The 20,239-nt window shown below is 35.7% G+C and overlaps 1 protein-coding gene across 1 annotated transcript in view; it reads left to right on the top strand.

Moving 5' to 3' along the window:
- Positions 1-20,239, top strand: part of LOC144843093 (uncharacterized) — a 175,982-nt gene that overhangs the window by 87,641 nt on the left and 68,102 nt on the right. The gene's annotated exons all lie outside the window — the stretch shown is intronic.

The raw sequence follows: 20,239 nt of genomic DNA, 5'->3' as shown, positions 1-20,239 counted from the left end.
TCGCTCAAATTTACCACAGTCATATTTTGGACGGCGCCCTCAATATTTCGTTTTTAAAATAATTACCCTAAGCAGATAAGAGAACACTTTGTCTTGGAGAACTTTTGTGTACACGCTCCACTAAACTGCAAATTCTCGGGAACATGCACATAGTGATTTTTTAACTCGACATATTACAGGGGGGTTCTTTTTTCCCAAAAAGGCCCCTCTTATGGGAATTACCTCCGGTGTAACCAGCTTATATGATTTAATATCAAACGATCAAAACACCAATGATATTGGTCACCAGCCACAAGAGCACCCTCTCTGTTAAGAGTTTCCTGCCCAGGACCCTGGCCTCATCAAGGGTGGGGCTGAGGTAAGAAAAATTGGAAAAGATAGAGCGCTACAGTGGCGGTCGCAGACTCGCAGGACTATTTTAAGAGGATTGCCCAAAGACTCCAGTGCTGTAGACAATGAGTATTTGGGCAAGAAAATTGTTAAATGACACCCCTACATGGTACTCGCACGTAAAATTCATAATAAATTGCACCTCTAGTTCGACGGAAAAGTCACTCACTCTATAGTGCGCTAGCAAACAGAGGATCGTAGCACAATGTTATTCGACCGGTAATAAAACATACGCGACTAACATAGAGGCCTATAGGATAACAGTTTTGTTTTCGTTCAATGCGAACGTCACGGGGAAGTTCCCGATGAAGGTACTTCTGGTACGGTATTACATTCTAATAACTGTACTCAATTATTATAAATTTATTAGCAATTAATAATTTTAAAAAGTTATACAAAAAATATGAAGCTGCTGCTATAAATATTTTGGGCAAAACGTTAAATTGTGTTATTTTCAATTAAATGCTAAATAAAGTCAGATGTTAAAACCACAATTTCAAAAATTCATTTTTTATTTATCCACTATAAACTTTAAAAAAGTGTTGTTTAAACCACACTCCAAAATAAAACAAAGAAAATTATGATATGACATTTGCAGAAGGAAGCAAACTTTGCTCTGTTACCGGTATAACACGGTTCAAATTTCGGAACTTCCATAAATTACTACGGAAATTCGGCCTAATATTTACGGACGGCCTAAAAATTGGCCTTAGATTATGGAAAACCCCCGGCAAAACGCAATAATTATGGACAAATCGATTATCAGCCTTGGTAATATGCCTAATATTTAAAAGGAATGAATATAAGCTATATTTTTGTTTTGTCGAAAAGTTCATATGTGAATGCTTGGTCCATTAGAGGTTATTGCTTGTATTTTAACACAAGTTCATTTTGGATTTTCAGTAAATTACCAATGGTTTATTTAAGGTCAACACACTGTAACTAATCCCTCACTATTCAATCAAACGTTATTATACTACCATTGTTGAAAAATGGATTGCGTGATATCAAAATGGATTGATGTAAAACGTAACAAAGATACGACCTTGTCTGGTATTTATGCAGTGGTGAAGCGGAGAATTGTTTTTGTAGCGTTCCATTTAAAATAATTTTTTTTTGTGAAATATTTTGGTTGTGAAGGTCGCTAAATTCGTTGGCGCCAGACTTACTTCTTTTACCAATTTTAACAATAAGCTAACAACAAAACATTGAACAATTATAAAATGCCGTAAAACTCTGTAACTATTTTATGACTAAGTCTATCAAGTTCCGAGTTTGCTCAGCTACCGACGCGGTATAATAATTCTCTGTTAATTCTGAAATTCGCCCTAATATTACGGACGTATACGGAAATGAAGATAAACTGGGTACTACACGGAAAAATAAAACTATACGCAAAACTATGATTTGGCCTTTAATTATGGAAAAACGCAATAATTATGAACAAATTGACGACCCATATGACGGGTTTTTCCCGAACACAGTGTGTGTTGGCCTCCTTTCGTACCTCTCATCAAGAGAGAGATACATCTCCCTGCTCTCTGACGCGCGCACCACAAGAAACTAGTCAATCAGAAATTTGTTCTGCGTATGCTCAGAAACTTATCTACTTTTATCTGTGCGCGGTATAGTAGGCCTATTGGTGACTGCTATGCCAATTTACAAATATTCTCTTTCAGACTGAACTTCTATAACGTATAAATATGGATATTGTATACGAAGAAATGGGACTCAATTTTAATTTAGTGTCAGAAACAACATTTAGTATGAAATTAAGGGTGTTGCCCGGGCCACTAAGGCAACACCCCTAGGTCCGCCCCTGCGCTAGATGCTTGGAAATTAGTGTTATTGAAAATATCAGGATGTTTGGTAGAAAATATGCCTGATACTGTACACCGCACCGCGGCACCATACCAAACTGTTGCTGTCCGACATGACTGTGCCCTATACACACCTGGCATTTTTCAGTCCATCACGTCTCCTTGTGTTTTCGAGGAAATGATTACCCCCCAACCCCCACCCGGGGGTGGGGGCTGCAGGATACAGTCTAACAGTATAAAACAAGAAATAAGGCCATGGCCTAACTTGGCTGGGAATTATTGGACAACTAGGTCTACTGACCTGGCAGGGCTAGCTAAAGTAGGTAGCTAGGCCTAAAAAAATCGGACAGAAAATGTGGAGTTATTTACATGTATTTGACTAATACAGTACAAATATTACAAAATATAGCAAAATAGTCAACAAAATATTGATAATAAAATACAATCATTTTAAAGTTAATATTGAGCCTTAAAAAGGGTTATTTGAGGTACGCTGTAAAGGGGGGTTCGCCCGAACCATAAACACCCCCCCCCCCCTCCCCTGGCTACGGGCCTGAAGGCAGTGTACAGATAGTCTGTAATAGGTCATTTGGTATTGCTTACAATGTGCTAAATCATAAAACATTGGTTGCTGGTGGTATCTACAATATCTAAGCTGGGCTAGTTGGGGAAAGGGGGAGGGGGGGGGGGTTCTCTAGTCTAACTTTAGGGTGTCTGGTACTTGCGGTGCAGCAGACAATTAGTCTGTTGTTCTCCATTTAGTATTGTATGAACACAACTTGTTCATTTGGTATTAATTTTGAGTGGTACTTCACTCATCTATGCTAGCCATATTTTAGGCCCTCCCTCGGGGGGTCTGGCGGGCCTATTGCAGCAGACAAAAAGTCTGTCGTTTGTGATACTGGTATAAGGATGCCCAAGCCCGTAGCCAGGATTTTTACAGGGGGGTTCTTTTTTCCCAAAAAGGCCCCTCTTATGGGAATTACCTCCGGTGTAACCAGCTTATGTGATTTAATATCAAATAGAAAAGATAGAGCGCTACAGGGGCGGTCGCAGACTCGCAGGACTATTTTAAGAGGATTGCCCAAAGATTCCAGTGCTGTAGACAATGAGTATTTGGGCAAGAAAATTGTTAAATGACACCCCTACATGGTACTCGCACGTAAAATTCATAATAAATTGCACCTCTAGTTCGACGGAAATGTCACTCACTCTATAGTGCGCTAGCAAACAGAGGATCGTAGCATAATGTTATTCGACCGGTAATAAAACATACGCGACTAACAATAGGCCTATAGGATAACATTTTTGTTTTCGTTCAATGCGAACATCACGGGGAAGTTCCCGATGAAGGTACTTCTGGTACGGTATTACATTCTAATAACTGTACTCAGTTATTGTAAATTTATTAGCAATTAATAATTTCAAAAAGTTATACAAAAAATATGAAGCTGCTATAAATATATTGAGCAAAACGTTAAATTGTGTTATTTTCAATTAAATGCTAAATAAAGTCAGATGTTAAAACCACAATTTCAAAAATTCATTTTTTATTTATCCACTAAACTTTAAAAAAGTGTTGTTTAAACCACACTCCAAAATAAAACAAAGAAAATTATGATATGACATTTGCAGAAGGAAGCAAACTTTGCTCTGCTACCTGTATAACACGGTTCAAATTTCGGAACTTCCATAAATTACTACGGAAATTCGGCCTAATATTTACGGACGGCCTAAAAAATGGCCTTAGATTATGGAAAACCCCCGGCAAAACGCAATAATTATGGACAAATCGATTATCAGCCTAGGTAATATGCCTAATATTTAAAAGGAATGAATAAGCTATATTTTTGTTTTGTCGCAAAGTTCATATGTGAATGCTTGATCCATTAGAGGTTATTGCTTGTATTATAACACAAGTTTATTTTGGATTTTCAGTAAATTACCAATGGTTTATTTAAGGTCAACACACTGTAACTAATCCCTCACTATTCAATCAAAATTTATTATACTACCATTGTTGAAAAATGGATTGCGTGATATCAAAATGGATTGATGTAAAACGTAACAAAGATACGACCTTTTCTGGTATTTATGCAGTGGTGAAGTGCCGGAGGATTGTTTATGTAGCGTTCCATTTAAAATAATTTTTTTGTGTGAAATATTTTGGTTGTGAAGGTCGCTAAATTCGTTGGCGCCAGACTTACTTCTTTTACCAATTTTAACAATAAGCTAACAACAAAACATTGAACAATGATAAAATGCCGTAAAACTCTGTAACTACTTTATGACTAAGTCTATCAAGTTCCGAGTTTGCTCAGCTACCGACGCGTTATAATAATTCTCTGTTAATTCTGAAATTCGCCCTAATATTACGGACGTATACGGAAATGAAGATAAACTGGGTACTACACGGAAAAATAAAACTATACGCAAAACTATGATTTGGCCTTTAATTATGGAAAAAAGCAATAATTATGAACAAATTGACGACCCATATGACGGGTTTTTCCCGAACACAGTGTGTGTTGGCCTCCTTTCGTACCTCTCATCAAGAGAGATACATCTCCCTGCTCTCTGACGCGCGCACCACAAGAAACTAGTCAATCAGAAATTTGTTCTGCGTATGCTCAGAAACTTATCTACTTTTATCTGTGCGCGGTATAGTAGGCCTATTGGTGACTGCTATGCCAATTTACAAATATTCTCTTTCAGACTGGACTTCTATAACGTATAAATATGGATATTGTATACGAAGAAATGTGACTCAATTTTAATTTAGTGTCAGAAACAACATTTAGTATGAAATTAAGGGTGTTGCCCGGGCCACTATGGCAACACCCCTAGGTCCGCCCCTGCGCTAGATGCTTGGAAATTAGTGTTATTGAAAATATTAGGATGTTTGGTAGAAAATATGCCTGATACTGTACACCGCACCGCGGCACCATACCAAACTGTTGCTGTCCGACATGACTGTGCCCTACACACACCTGGCATGTTTCAGTCCATCACGTCTCCTTGTGTTTTCGAGGAAATAATGACCCCCAACCCCCACCCGGGGGTGGGGGCTGCAGGATACAGTCCAACAGTATAAAACAAGAAATAAGGCCATGGCCTAACTTGGCTGGGAGTCATTGGACAACTAGGTCTACTTTTTTTTTTGTCTTGTGTGGGTTCGTCCCACTTTTATTATAGTTCTCTGACAGTTATAAATATAATATTATATATATATGCACATTTATATATTTCTCTTATTTATAAGGTATATTGCTAAAAAAAAATACATCTCTTTTAAACAGTATATACATAGGCTAAGATTATTTTGATGTTAAAAAGAAACCACATTTACATTCATATACATTTTTAAAAATACAATTAGTTAAAATATGTCGATGGCAATAAAATGACGATAAAAATTGATTTAAAAAAAAACGTACTTATGAAAAAGTGATTATTATTGTTTTATTCTGTTCGTGTCCGTGTCTGGGTAGAGAGGCTATAAACTCGGGGGAAGAATATAAAGTATCTTTCCTTTTCACCAAGACAAAAATGGATGAGATGAAAAACGAAGAATGCAAAAGCTTGAAAAAAGGGTGTTTAGAATGGATAGGATGGAATGATATATATAATGAGAACCGTAAGGTTAGAGTCCATACAAAGTGCAAGTCCAAGGTAATATTTTGGCTCTGTGTGTATGTGAGACGCTTCATACCCGGATGACATATCTTAAACGTATTATATTTACTAGGCCTATATACAATGTATTTAAGAGATACAAATAGAATTTTTTTATTTCATTAATTTAAGGAGATTTTCCTTTATATCTCCCCATTTACATTGAGCTTTAAAGTAGTAGCACTTATACTCATTCTCAATTAAATGCTTTACTTCAGTAATAAAAAGATTCCAGATCTTTTTTTCATAGTTGTTTCCTTTTTTTTCAGGTTTTGTTAATATATGCAACTTATATATAGAGAATACAAATAATGAAATCAATTCATTTACAATTATGTTATTTGATCCAGTAATAATTGTAGACCAAGTTATTGGGTCTTCGTTTGAAAAGCTCTTAGCTATGACATTTTTAAATTTAAGCCATATCCATTGAATTACACTGCATTTATATAACATGTGTTTTTCAGTTTCAACCTTGTTTATACATTTATCACATAAATCATTACCTGCTAAGTTCCAAATTTTCAATCGTTTTTTACATGGTAGTATTCTATGCAGAAGTTTAAAATTAAATTGAGCAACTTTGGGTATATGTTTTAGTCTATAAACTTTATAGTACCAAACATTACTCCAATCAATGTCTGCTTTACCTAGTTCTATTTCCCATTTCATTTGTGAATTTGGTATATTTGAACATCTATTAATAAAATGATTATAGAAGACAGTTCCTTTATTTTTCATATAAAGTCGTAGACTAGGAATACTATTGTCTTCCTTTTTTGTATTATCTTTTTCAATAATTTCTTTCCACTCTTTTGGTATGGCTTTTAACAATTGCATATATTCAATTAAGGCATTATGCCTTTTATACAGTTTAGGAAATATTTCACAAGGTGAAAGTACTCTATCATTCATGTAAATATCTCCGATTGTTTTAAACCCAGAAGATAACCATACCTTAAAATACATAGATTTGTTGTTCAATATGATATGTCTGTTTTCCCATAATTGTTGGTTTTTTATTTCCATAGTAGTTTTTGGTTTTACATGTATGATATTATTTAATTTTACAACAGACTTCATCATATTTCTATAAAATAAAGGCATACTGCCTAAGTTAGCATGCTCTTCTAAATTCAACTGCGTTATGTTAACTGTATATTCAATAGGGTGAAGGTAAAACTTTGGAATGCATTTCCATTTACCTGGATCTGGGCTTAAGAGTCTCTTAACCCAGGTTAGTTTGAGAGATTCTATCACCGAAGTGAGATCTGGCATATTCAAACCACCTTCTTTCACATTTCTAATTAATGTTGTTCGTTTTATTTTTTCTTTTTTATTTCCCCAAAGGAAGTCATATAACAGTTTTTCTATTTTTGTAATTATTTCCTTAGGTACCTCAATAATACTAGCAGTATATATAAACCTTGATATTGCTAGTGTTTTTATAATAGTAATTTTACCAAAAAAACTTAGGTTACGTCTTTTCCATAATTTTAATACATTTTCTAAGTTGGTAACTTTTTTCTCCCAATTTCTGTATTCACATAATTGTTTATCATAGCCTACATGTATTCCTAGAAATTGTACAGGTTTACTGGACCATACAATATTGAATGGTTTTGACATATTATTTTTGTTTGAACCAATCCACATACCATTTGTCTTATTTTTATTTAGTTTTAATCCTGACACTTTACAGAATAGATCAATTTCATCGAAAAAATATTTTAGACTACTTTCATCTTGCGTAAAAATAACTGTATCGTCTGCAAGTTGAGCAATCTTTACAATGTTGTCATTTTCGTTATTGCTGTTTGGTAATGTAATTCCTTTACATTTAGGATTTTTTCTTATATTTGTGGCCATTAATTCTGTCACCAAAATAAATAGTAGCGCTGATAATGGGCAGCCTTGCCTCACCCCGCACTCCATATTAAAGCTTTCTGAGAGCCATCCGTTATTTACTATAACACAATTTGTTTCTTTATAAATTACATTTATCCATTTGATAAAAGAATTACCAAAACCGAAATGACTTAAAGTCTTAAATAATAGTACTCTATCTAATGAGTCAAAGGCTTTTGCAAAGTCTAGAAATACAATTGCACCTGGCATATTGTTTAAGCTTGTAAAGTCTAGTATGTCATTTACTAGTCTTACATTTTCTCCTCCAAACCTTTTTTTTACATATCCTTTTTGATCTTCATTTACTATAGATCCTATCACATTTTGTAATCTGTTAGCTAATACATGGGCTAATATTTTATAATCGACATTAAGAAGAGTAATCGGTCTCCAGTTTTCTAAGTTTTCTCTCTGTCCCTTTTTATATAGAAGGTTAATTATACCTCTTTTTTGTGTTGTAGATAACTTTCCATTATTATAGTTATAGTTTAAAGAATCGCATAGGATATGTTTTAAATGGTTCCAAAAAGTGCGATAAAATTCTACACTTAGGCCATCAATACCTGGACTTTTATTTAATTTCATTTTAAAAATCGTTTTTGTACATTCATCTACAGATAGAAGACCTTCACATTTTACTTTTTCTTCATCAGATAAAATGTTAAGATATGTATTGTTTAGGTATTTATTCATTTTATCTGCAGGTATCTCTTTATTAGAATAAAGGTTTGTATAGAATATAACTTCTTCTTTCAAAAATTCTTCGTTATTCGAAGTATATTTACCATTTCTTTTTAATACAGCGTTAATGTGTTTTCTTTTTGCTTTAGTTTTTTCTAATCCTAAAAAGAATTTATTATTCTTTTCACCTTTTTCGAACCATTCGATTCTAGACCTTATTTTCGCACCATGTGCTTCTAGAAGGTAGATGTCATCTAACTGTTTTATTTTATCTCCTAATATTTTGTCTGTATTTTCAGTGTAGGAAACATTTAATTGACTAGTTAGTTCATCAACTTCATTAAGTAAATTATTTTTTGGGGTATTTCTTTCTTTTTTTTTCTTTGTACAGTATCTACGAGTGAATTCTTTTATTTTAACTTTCAGGAATTCCAATTGAAGGTCTGGACTTAAATTGTTTTCATTATTTTTAATGATTTCTATTATGTGTATTATATTTTCTACGTATGTATCATCATTTAAGATGCTATTATTTATTTTCCAAATTCCTGGACCTTTCACTTGGTTGGTATTTACGAGTTTAAGTGAGATTGCTTGATGGTCAGAAAATAAAAAGGGCCTAATATCTGTTGAAAGAATATCGCCATTTTTTTGGAGATCACTAGAAATACACCAGTAGTCTAATCTACGAAAAGTATCTTTTCGCCTCCAGGTAAATTGTGTTTTATCACTGTGGCACTGTCTCCATATATCAGTTAAATTGTGATTTTTCATTAATTTTTTAAAGATATTCGATGAATTGTCATATTTTTGAATAGGTTTGCTATTTCTTTGATCTACTTTATGTTCTAAAATACAATTCATATCTCCTCCCATTATAATGAGTTCATCATTATCATTGCGTAGAGAGACAATTTTTCTATCCAGTTTCTTAAAGAACATTTCTCTTTCTTTATAATTATTAGGAGCGTACACATTTATAAGATTTATTACTTTTTCATTAAAACTGAAGCTTAAAATTAGTATTCTACCTTCTTCGTCTGTAAATTTGAGTTTAATATCTTTAACATATAAACTAGACTTAAACAAGATAGAAACTCCTTTACTATTTGTTGTTCCAAAGCTGTGGTAGGTTTCGCCATTCCACAGTGTGTCTTGTCTTATAATATTATTGTCAAAATGGTCAGGTCTACTTGACCTGGCTGGGCTAGCTAAAGTAGGTAGCTAGGCCTAAAAAAATCGGACAGAAAATGTGGAGTTATTTACATGTATTTGACTAATACAGTACAAATATAACAAAATATAGCAAAATATTGATAATAAAATACAATCATTTTAAAGTGCAGTATAACCGTATGTAGATGCTAACTAGTACAATATGAATATATTATATATTACATAGAGATACTAATAATATAATATTAATTTGACATTAGAAAACAGAAATGGAAACCATATAGGTGAAATTCAACGTTTTGTGCTACAATCTCTAGTCTAACTTTAGGGTGTCTGGTACTTGCGGTGCAGCAGACAATTAGTCTGTTGTTATCCGTTTAGTATTGTATGAACACAACTTGTTCATTTGGCATTATTTTGAGTGGTCCCTCGGGGGGTCTGGCGGGCCTATTGCAGCAGACAACAAGTCTGTTGTTTGTGATACTGGTATAAGGATGATTGCCAATGGGCATCCCATGGTGGTAAAATTAGGTGGTATCTCTCTCATCTAACCGGTGCCGATTTTTTAGCACTTTTCGGAGTCCCCCCCCCCCCCCAGTCTAGACGCAGACGCAGTTCGTACCCGACAGACTCCCATTTTCATTGACTTCAAGTGACCCCCAACACACTTAAATAGTCAGATATTGGTACCTAGCTCATTTAACCAAATGTCTCTGGGCTGCCTTGTTACAACCGTTAATGTAGAAAACGCCAGCTAATGTCGAAACAACCGTGAATGTAGAACAATCCACCGCTTTTGTAGTAAAACCTCCAGCTTATGTAGAAACACCAACAGCTTATGTAGTAAATAAAAATCAACACCAGCTAATGTAGAAACAGTCAACAGCTTATGTAGTAACGAAAATTGCCTCCCAGCTTATGTAATGATAGGGACAATAATTGTAACTGTTGTTGGGTATTTCTTTCTTTTTTTTTCTTTGTACAGTATCTACGAGTGAATTCTTTTATTTTAACTTTCAGGAATTCCAATTGAAGGTCTGGACTTAAATTGTTTTCATTATTTTTAATGATTTCTATTATGTGTATTATATTTTCTACGTATGTATCATCATTTAAGATGCTATTATTTATTTTCCAAATTCCTGGACCTTTCACTTGGTTGGTATTTACGAGTTTAAGTGAGATTGCTTGATGGTCAGAAAATAAAAAGGGCCTAATATCTGTTGAAAGAATATCGCCATTTTTTTGGAGATCACTAGAAATACACCAGTAGTCTAATCTACGAAAAGTATCTTTTCGCCTCCAGGTAAATTGTGTTTTATCACTGTGGCACTGTCTCCATATATCAGTTAAATTGTGATTTTTCATTAATTTTTTAAAGATATTCGATGAATTGTCATATTTTTGAATAGGTTTGCTATTTCTTTGATCTACTTTATGTTCTAAAATACAATTCATATCTCCTCCCATTATAATGAGTTCATCATTATCATTGCGTAGAGAGACAATTTTTCTATCCAGTTTCTTAAAGAACATTTCTCTTTCTTTATAATTATTAGGAGCGTACACATTTATAAGATTTATTACTTTTTCATTAAAACTGAAGCTTAAAATTAGTATTCTACCTTCTTCGTCTGTAAATTTGAGTTTAATATCTTTAACATATAAACTAGACTTAAACAAGATAGAAACTCCTTTACTATTTGTTGTTCCAAAGCTGTGGTAGGTTTCGCCATTCCACAGTGTGTCTTGTCTTATAATATTATTGTCAAAATGGTCAGGTCTACTTGACCTGGCTGGGCTAGCTAAAGTAGGTAGCTAGGCCTAAAAAAATCGGACAGAAAATGTGGAGTTATTTACATGTATTTGACTAATACAGTACAAATATAACAAAATATAGCAAAATATTGATAATAAAATACAATCATTTTAAAGTGCAGTATAACCGTATGTAGATGCTAACTAGTACAATATGAATATATTATATATTACATAGAGATACTAATAATATAATATTAATTTGACATTAGAAAACAGAAATGGAAACCATATAGGTGAAATTCAACGTTTTGTGCTACAATCTCTAGTCTAACTTTAGGGTGTCTGGTACTTGCGGTGCAGCAGACAATTAGTCTGTTGTTATCCGTTTAGTATTGTATGAACACAACTTGTTCATTTGGCATTATTTTGAGTGGTCCCTCGGGGGGTCTGGCGGGCCTATTGCAGCAGACAACAAGTCTGTTGTTTGTGATACTGGTATAAGGATGATTGCCAATGGGCATCCCATGGTGGTAAAATTAGGTGGTATCTCTCTCATCTAACCGGTGCCGATTTTTTAGCACTTTTCGGAGTCCCCCCCCCCCCCCCCCCAGTCTAGACGCAGACGCAGTTCGTACCCGACAGACTCCCATTTTCATTGACTTCAAGTGACCCCCAACACACTTAAATAGTCAGATATTGGTACCTAGCTCATTTAACCAAATGTCTCTGGGCTGCCTTGTTACAACCGTTAATGTAGAAAACGCCAGCTAATGTCGAAACAACCGTGAATGTAGAACAATCCACCGCTTTTGTAGTAAAACCTCCAGCTTATGTAGAAACACCAACAGCTTATGTAGTAAATAAAAATCAACACCAGCTAATGTAGAAACAGTCAACAGCTTATGTAGTAACGAAAATTGCCTCCCAGCTTATGTAGTTACTATCGCCAGCTAATGTAGAAAATGTTATATATTTTACAAAAATGTCTCATTTATGTGCAAATGCATCGATCTTTACTTAGCTATCAGTCTTTCCACCTCTCGTAAGCAACCAACTTTCTAAAACGACCACATATCGTAACCAACCATCTCTGTTAAGGGACCGCTTCTCATAATCGACCACCTCTCGTAAGGGATCACCTCCTCTCATAATGGACCACTTCTCATAATCGACCACCTCTCTCGTAAGCGACCACCTCTCGTAAATGACCACCTCTTTTAAGGGACCACTTCCGAGAGGTGGTCGATTATGATAAATGGTCCCTTAAAAGAGATGGTGGTCGTTCAATAGATGTGGTCACTTACCAGAGGTCGTTGTGACGGGAGATAGTCGATTATGAGAAGCGGTTCTTTAATAGAGAGAAAGAGGTTGTGGTTTCTTAAAAGAGGTGGTCATTTGCTAAGTAAAGATCGATGCTTGCACATGAATTATAGACATTTTTGTAAAATATATAACATTTTCTACATTAGCTGGCGATAGTAACTACATAAGCTGGGAGGCAATTTTCGTTACTACATAAGCTGTTGACTGTTTCTACATTAGTTGTCACATAAATAGTGTAGACAGAGCTTAAAATAGAATCAACTAATATAATAAGAAATGTCAGAAATATATAGTACTTTTATTACAAACTATTAATTCTCGATAAACACTTACATTAATTTTCATTTCATTTATTTATTCAATAAGTACAAGCCTACGACCCATTGTACAATACTGTTACAATAGAAAAATATATTATTCATTATCATTCTTCAGCTCTTTCTTTCCTGATTTACCCTAAATGTCTATTAATTATCTCCACTATGTTAAAATAAACTATGGTCTATAGAATCATGGGGGAATCTATTCAAGTTTCAGTACTGATACAATTGTATGAGGAAAAAAAAGGACAAGAGAATCAGTCAGTCAAGTTTATGAACAACAACTCAATTTACAAAGAAATACTTTATAGTATTGGGCAGTGGTATTGGGTAATGATAGGGACAATAATTGTAACTGTTGTGCAGTCAGTCGTTCACTTATTACAGTCACTGCTAATGCTTGTCGTATTCGAGTGAACCGTTGAGTAGTTTTTCCGTTGAGTACTTTTTAACGGACTATTTTGAGCGTTGAGATTGTTCTTAACGAAAAAGCTTTCGTTGTCAACGTTTTCTATTCGAATGACTTTCTGTTGAGCACAAATTTACAATTCGAATACAAAAAGTACTCAACGAATCTTTACGTTAACAACGAAAGTTTCCAATCGAAAAGTATTATACAACCTATCCTGAAATTTAATGGAGATGTCGGCTAAACGTTTTCCAAGCTTGTTTCGCCTGGTTGTAGGTCTCTTTTTGACGTGTCTATCGGAATCATTAGGTATGTTTTATGGTGCACCCGATTCTGTAGCTGTTAGTACACTCAGTGTGGAAGACTGTCGACAGTCTGCCAGAGACCTGTCTGACTGTATTAAGTACTTTTAATACACGATATCGCTGTCATTAGGTTCATATCTATAGACAATTTGTAACGTTATAATATGTATTCAATATAAAATCCACTCGGCAACCAGAATAGTATTAGTAGCAGGTTTATCGTATTGCCATGCATGGATAGGTGTTTTCCGCCGCTTTTAGGTCTTCTAGGCCTAGGCTAGTAAATTATTGTTATTGATTATACGAATTACGTAATTAGTTTAGTAGCTCATCTACCTTTTTAGCAGGGCATAATGAATATCGTAGCTAGGCTAGGCCTACTAGCGTCAAATCAACCAATTATTTGGGTGGTACGAGTTTAGGGAGTTAAGTACGAGTTGGCATGTACGAGTCGACCAGGGGGTGAATCGACAGGGTACACCTACTAGAGCATAGGCTATAGTCCTGCGAGAATGGGAAATCTGGCCTAGATAGGCATAGGCCTACATTGGGTATGCCCAAAAAAAGCTATCCTATCATATCCTATGAGCATAAAAAGGCCTCGTAGAGCCAGAGGTGTTAGCCTACTATGGATCACTATTATTTAGGGCTAGAGTTAATTTTAAATTAAGTAGATAGGCCTAGGCTCCAGTAATTTCGGTCGCGTTTTCGGCCTATTTTTCAGGAAATGTGAGAGGTGAGGTGGGTTAGCCCAGCGGCATATGACCGTTTCGGCCACAGACAGTTTCGGCCACAACAGATTTCTATGGCGCGCCATTCACGCATATATTAGACCGTGCTATTGTTTTTGCTATTAGTTATCGCATCTCATGTATTAATAGTTTGGCTATGAAAAAAGAAATGCTAAGAAAAAAAAAGAAATTTAATTAAAACGTTTTTCCTTCCATTGCTTAGGTGACCTAAGGAACAAAGAGGAATAATAATAATAATAATAATAACTGGTACTTGATATAGCGCATTATGCTGAAAGCCTCAATGCGCTTTACAAAGACAGAAAATTTTGAAAAATTACAAATTAAAAAGGTGGGTTTTGAGGAGAGATTTGAAGACACTGGTGGAAGTAGCCTGACGGATTTCAATAGGCAACGCATTCCATAGAGAAACGGATGCCGAAGAAAATGAACGATTTCCATAAAACTTAGTGGAGGGATGAAATATATGGGCAAGAAGAGACTCAGATCGAGATCTCAGAGACCGCTTAGGAACATAAGGTTGAATAAGTTCAGAAATGAACTTAGATGAAGAATTATGAAGAGCTTTGAAAACAAAGAGCAGGATCTTGAATGTAATTCTTTGTGTTACCGGAAGCCAGTGAAGCTGTCTCAGCACAGGTGTGATATGTTGCCTTATGGGGCTTTGAACGACCAATCGGGCAGCTGTGTTCTGGACTCGCTGAATTTTAGAGATATCCTTTGCTGGTAAGCCATAAAGTAATGAGTTACAACAGTCTAGCCTTGATGTAACAAAGGCGTGAACAAGAATCTCAGTTGATCTTGAATCCAGGTACTTCCGAATGCTTCCAATTTTACGAATAGCGTGAAGCCCAGCTTTGCAGATGTTATGTACCTGATTGGACATACAAAGCGTTGAATCCATGACAACTCCAAGGTTTCTACAGGATGACGATGGTTGAATGAAAGAATTACCAATCTTAACAGAGGCAGTCCAACACGCAGGCTTAAAACGAGAAGAAAAATGAATAAGTTCTGTTTTAGCATCATTCATAACCAGGTTGTTAGATTGACACCATGCTCTGACTTCGGCAATACAGGATTCAAGTTTACTGACAGCAGAATTACGCTGATTAGGGTTGAAAGTGACATAAAGCTGAGTGTCATCAGCGTACGCCATACACTTCACATTGTGAGATTCAATAAGGTCAAGTAGTGGGGCGGTAAATAAAATAAACAGAAGAGGACCAACCACAGACCCTTGTGGAACACCAACTGTAAGCAGAGTCGGGTTCGACAAAACATCCTTGATGACAATGGACTGGGACCTATCATTTAGATATGATGCAAACCAATTATGACCAATTCCAGAGATACCGTAACGTGATGATAGACGATGTAATAACTGCTTATGGTTGATGGTGTCAAAAGCAGCACTGAAGTCTAAAAGGACCATAAGAACCTCATTATGGTTGTCAAGTGCAATGCTAATATCATTATGCACAAGAAGAAGTGCAGATTCTACACTATGGTTTGGACGATAGGCGGATTGTCTAGTGGCAAATAACCCATTTCTATTCAGATATGATTGCAGCTGACTGGACACAACCCTCTCAATAATTTTTCCAAGGAATGGAAGATTGGAAATGGGTCTGTAACTTGCAAATTCCTCAACATCCAAAGATGGCTTCTTTAACAATGGTGTTATGCAGGCATGTTTGAGTGAAGATGGAAAGATACCTGAGCTCAGTGAGGTGTTGACAACTTTTGTAAAGAAGGGAAGAAGGGTAGGAAGACAAGTCTTAAATAATTTAAGAGGAAGCGGATCCAGGGAGCAAGAGGTAATGGAGGCTGACTTAATGACATTAAGTAAATCATCAGCAGAGACAGGGTCAAAGGTATTGAAATTACTTTTACATGATTGAGATTCAACATAATGAGGGGAGGTTGATGAAAAAGTTCTGCAATATCTCTCAATCTTATTCTTAAAAAAGTCAGAGAATAGATTTGCAAGAGTTTTAGCATCATCATGAGCTGGAAGAGGACTAGAGATGGCAGTAGATGTTAACTTGTCAACAACACGGAATAACTTGCGTTGATCACATCCTAATACCTCATCTTTGTGATACTCCGTCTTGGCCTTATAAAGATGTTCATTGTAGTTAGTGCACTGATTATGGTACAGTTGTTTGTCTACCATGAGACCAGATTTCAGCCACTTGCGCTCCAGACGTCGACGCTCCTGCTTCATTGAACGATGTTCACCTGTATACCAGGGTGCATGAGGGCGAAGCACAAGAGTGCGAAGCACAGGTGGAGAATGAGAATCTAATATTTTCTGTAACGACACATTATACCCCTTCACCATAGAATCAATGTCAGAGGCCAGGGAACATTGTGAGAGAGAATCAAGAACATCAGACTGGAATTTGACGATGTCTATGTTTTTGACATTTCGTGAAACTACTTGTGTTATGCTGGGCCCAGGACGATTAATGTTAACCTGACACTTAATGGCATGATGGTCCGAAGGCATACCATGTTGGATGGATATTTTGCTAAGCAGGTCAGATTCTTTGCGGGAGATAAGTAAATCTAAAGTATGGTTGGCGATGTGAGTTGGGTCATGGATGTGCTGATATAAATCGAATGTCTCAAGAGTGTTGAGGAACAATACAGCATCCCTGTTGTTAGAATTATCAACATGAAAGTTAAAATCGCCTAAAATGACTAACTTGGAGGAGTTCACACTTAATGATTCTAGTAAAGAAGAAAATTCATTAATGAACATAGATGAGGTTAATTTGTTTTTGGCATTTGGAGGAACCCTATAGACAACCACAAGCTGAAAAGAGGAAGAAAAAGAAGCCAAAGTAATCTTTGAGCATTCCATGGATTTGAAAGGAGGAGACTCGCAACAATGTATCTGAATACCATCACGAACAATGACTGCAATGCCACCACCCCGGCCATGAGTCCGAGGGGTATGAACAACATTGTAGTTAGGCAGTGTTGTTTTTATATCAGCAATGGTGCGATCATCTCTACTATCACCCGTCAGCCATGTCTCCACAACAGCCAGTATATCAAGATGATTATCAATGATAAAATCACAGAGCGCAGTTGATTTGTTCTTGGCCCTAATAGATCTGGCATTCCATGTGGCTAAGTTAATCTTAGCACCTGAGTGACTGGGCAGGCGATGGCTGATGGTGGTGGGGTAGCATAAGTTGGTAAAGTTGACACCACGACCTGCTTTAGGTAAAGAATGCTGGGTAGAAAGAACAGGTATAGGTTTCCGAATAGTAACTCTTTTACCAGCCCTACAGCCACGGTATGATCTGAAAATACCGCATTCTTTCAACACCTGATATGTAGAGGGGGAAATCCATTGTCTACGACAATTTCGAAGTTGTAGTAGCGTACCCCTACTATACACACGCAAGTCAAAGGTAGATACAGGGCTAGGCCCAGTATAGAGAGATGGATAGACACCAAAGGAATTAATGGGGCTAGGCCTAGGCCAGCATAGCACAGGGCTAGGCCTAATGTTTACATCAGGTTGAGGGGGCCAAAAGGGCTTACCAACAGTGAACCATTCAGAACAAGTAGGCTGTACTCCACCAGTTTGAAGCCTACAAAAATCACTACTAAAAACACTAAAATGAGAAGCAGAAGTGAAATATTGAGGAAAATAAGTCATCTTCTGGATTCAATGTTGAAACAATTACATTGAATCATTAAAAATATGGTCAAAAAAGTGGAAATTAATTAAAATTTCCAGGAGCAATAAAGAATATCAGGAACTCACACATCAATACAAGCAGAATCAAGAAGAAAATTAGTGATAAAAAAAATAAATTTAATAAAACTTTGTCGTCTTCATTAATTTGATTGGTTTTTAATACAAACAGGAGTAATTCAATGTTTTTACCTTACCTCATGACGCACACAGGCAGAAATTCATTCTGAGCCTGTTCAGAAACATATCTAAAAAAAAATTCTTCAATGCCTTCGCATAATTCCTCTTGGGTAGTGGTGTTTTACTAATATTTCAAGTTCATTTTATTAGGTAAAATTTTACACGCAAAAACAAACGCACGCATTTCTATTAACATTTATTTGTGTTTCATTTACATCTTACAACATTAATTCTTAATAATTATATACTCTTTAATTGTTTCTTCCGATTCTTATTCCTTCAAAGTTATATTTATTGTACCTCGACACAATAAAATTAGTATATATCCCTACGTACTTCAATTCGTTTTATATTTATAGAAAAATGTACATACAATTAGTATCACTTAGGCCTCATTCAATTCATTTCTTTTATTTGTAAAAACTATACATTTTAATTTCAACCGTATTGTATTTTTTGTACTCTGAAATATCGGTATCTACGTAATTCTTTGTTTCTTCTCTCATCATGCCACCTAGCTACAAAATACGTGTTCGTATTTTATTTTCATTAATTAATTAATTGCCAAGTTTGTCTGTGTCCGTGTTTTCCTGTGTAAAAACAAAAAACAAAAGTAAAACACAATGAAATCGATAATCCTGTATTACATTGTCGTGTCTCATTGTTCCTCTATCAATGGCACTATGGGCGTTCCATAGATATGGTAGTATTATTGTCTGTGGCCGAAATTGTCTGTGGCCGAAGTTGGCCTAATCCAGCCCAGCTAGGCTAACCTAACCTGTAAGTAGTATTCTAGCCCATCCATGATGGGTACGGGTTGGCATTTGTACGGGTTGACCCGTATCTGTATTCTAGCTAGGGTGCTGGTCAACCCGTACCCATGCCAACCCAACTTGGCTAACTCGTACCCAAATCATTGGTCAACTCGTACCCACTTGGGCTAACCCGTACCCAAACCAATTCGTATGTAATATAAATATACTTTTAATAGCATTCGCCATTAAACATAGGTACGGGCCAGCCCATGATTAGTACGAGCCAGCCCATGATGGGTACGAGTGAGCCAAAGTGTTGGGTACGAGTAAACCAAAATTTGGGTACGGGTTGACCTGTACCCTTCTAGCTAATCGTACTAGGCCTCGAGTAGGTCTACGCTAAAGTCCGGCTACAATAATAGTCTATTCTGTTTATAGCTTTATTGATAGCTGGGTTCAAATCTGGATTGGGACGGCTTTTCCTCATTCTAAAACAGATTTATGGAAGGCAATCGCCGCCAAAAATACAAAAGTAAAACAAACAACGTACTTTCACGATTTCCTTATCATAATAAAATAATATATGAATTTAACTGTAATATTGTATACATAGTAATTGCCATTGCATATAATTATTATTATATATTATACGGTTTGGCTTTATTTGCTCTTATGCTTATTTCCTCCAACGTACAGAGTACGTAGGGCTTCCAATTTGCTTTTATACCTGTTAATTTAAAAATTGTTTATGCCTATTGTTGCATAACGTTCAAATTTAGACTGTAAATACTGGGATGATCACCCTAAATTTTCTTTTTCAATGAACAATTTTATATTTCACAGCTAGAAAAAAGCATACAGAGTTTTTTTTATTCATAACTGTTGAATTGCATCCCAATACATGGTACCTATTGGTATTATATCTATAAATATAAAGTACTCTCTTATAAATAGATATCCAAACTACTCCAACTACCTAATCTAATAATAGTACTATTAGCATACTACTGTACACTTTGTAGACAAGAAATAAGTTGTATCCACCTAGAGGACTTATGGTAGT

This window comes from Antedon bifida, chromosome 5, assembly GCF_963402885.1.
Source record: "Antedon bifida chromosome 5, ecAntBifi1.1, whole genome shotgun sequence".
NCBI classification, from domain to species: Eukaryota; Metazoa; Echinodermata; class Crinoidea; order Comatulida; family Antedonidae; genus Antedon; species Antedon bifida.
The sequence above is the reverse complement of the archived record's forward strand: the minus strand, read 5'-3'. Positions and strand labels throughout refer to the sequence as shown.